Genomic DNA, 1,819 nt, shown 5'->3' with positions numbered 1-1,819 from the left:
CGTAGTCACTAATCTAACATAGTCTCATCCATCCAACAATAGGGTAAAGAAAAAGTCCCTTCTCCCATGGCTTTCCCCTTCTTTTATAGGAGTCCTCATAGGTGACACTTGGAATTTCATGCATAATTAATTATTTTTGATAATTCAATAGTTTGATTATTCACCCACCCATGTGTCACTCTCTCATCAAGAGTCTCCAAAATTATTTACTTAAATTTTAATTTAAAAATAATAATTTTCCTCAGGTCAACAAGATTCCTATTTCTTCTCCTAGTTGTCTCTTGATCTCTCTTTTTACTCCTTAATTTGTGTTCATTACTAAATTCAATTAATGAGTCAAGATTTGATCCCCTATCTACTCCCTAATTTAACTCAAGTTATCTCTTAGATGGATATTCTTATGTTGGTTGTTGCCACATGGATGTTCTCTACATTTCTCTAAAATTTAATTTATTAATCTTATTTTAATTCACCATCCTCTTCCCTTAATTAAGCTTAACTATTTTAGGATTAATCTTTATCCTTACAATTATGTCCCTCTTTCCCCTTTTCACCTAATTAAACTACATAATCTACCTAATATTTTCCAACATGGGGAGGGTAGAGTTTTTAAGATAAAATATTTTATTTCTTCCTATGATCCTCTTAACCCAAGTTTTATTCTTGATTTAATTACCTCGGTTTCTAACATCATTTACCCTTGATGTAAATTTACCTAGTTTTCATTTCTTGATTATATTTATTAATTTATTTATTTTTAATGATTCCAAGGGTGCCAAGTTTGGTCATGCCCTTCAAGAACTTCCCTTGAAGTTCCAAGGGTGCCACGCCTAACAATTTATTTGTGATGCCAAGGGTGCCAAGTTTGGTAGTGCCCGTTCAAGAACCTCCCTCGAAGTTCCAAGGGTGTCACACCTAACAATTTATTTGTGATGCCAAGGGTGTCAAGTTTGGTCGTGCCCTTCAAGAACTTCCCTTGAAGTTCCAAGGGTGCCACGCCAGTTGCCCTTCAAGCATTTAGTGGCTACGAGGGGAAAGTATAGGTGCAACAATAGAGACCACTATCATCTCTTATGTTGCCTGCTATAGTGAGACTAATGGTGTCGGGGATCAAGGAATCTGCCTTGATGCGTGCCCCCCAGTAAAATCCTCATGAGCGAACCAACTTTGGGACCTGCCCTCATGACATCGTGATCTTCAAGGCAAAGGTGTTTCAACCTTTCTATCCCAAGTCATGGCGGGAGTGCTAGTGGGTGAGATCAGGGACACTGTCCCACCCCTCCCATGCAGTTCCATCTAATTGTACAACCCCATCACCCATATGTGAGTCATTCGGCCAAGCAACTAATCTGTGCATGCGACCATTAACATGTCATCAGAATATAGATAAGCATATATAGCAGGTTTCAAAATCAATTTAGAATTTCAAAGATAAAATAATATAAATTCTCATCAAACCAGGTGTCGTCAACTCGTCATGTGCGATTGCCTCTAGTGGTTTCCTGCCATACTCAATAATAATTAGTAACAAGGTTTCTTAGTGTTAGTCATTGTCATAATAACATCATTACCATCACCTAGTCATTCACATCATTGTTCATTGTGAACCAGAACTAATGCAAGTAGGTAACATAGGGGACACATCCATCATGTCTATCATCATCATAACATCAATGGAAGCATACATATTCATCAAAGCTATCAACATCATAACATAAAATAGATAACAAACATAACCATTTATGCCACAATCATCATAATATCAATAGAGAACATGCATAACCATTAATGCTATCTTCATCATAATATCAATGGAGAT

This window comes from Pinus tabuliformis, chromosome 6 (genome assembly GCF_031772625.1).
Source record: "Pinus tabuliformis cultivar Carrire ecotype Pingquan chromosome 6, CPIR1, whole genome shotgun sequence".
NCBI lineage: Eukaryota > Viridiplantae > Streptophyta > Pinopsida > Pinales > Pinaceae > Pinus > Pinus tabuliformis.
Note: the sequence above shows the minus strand (reverse complement) of the source record.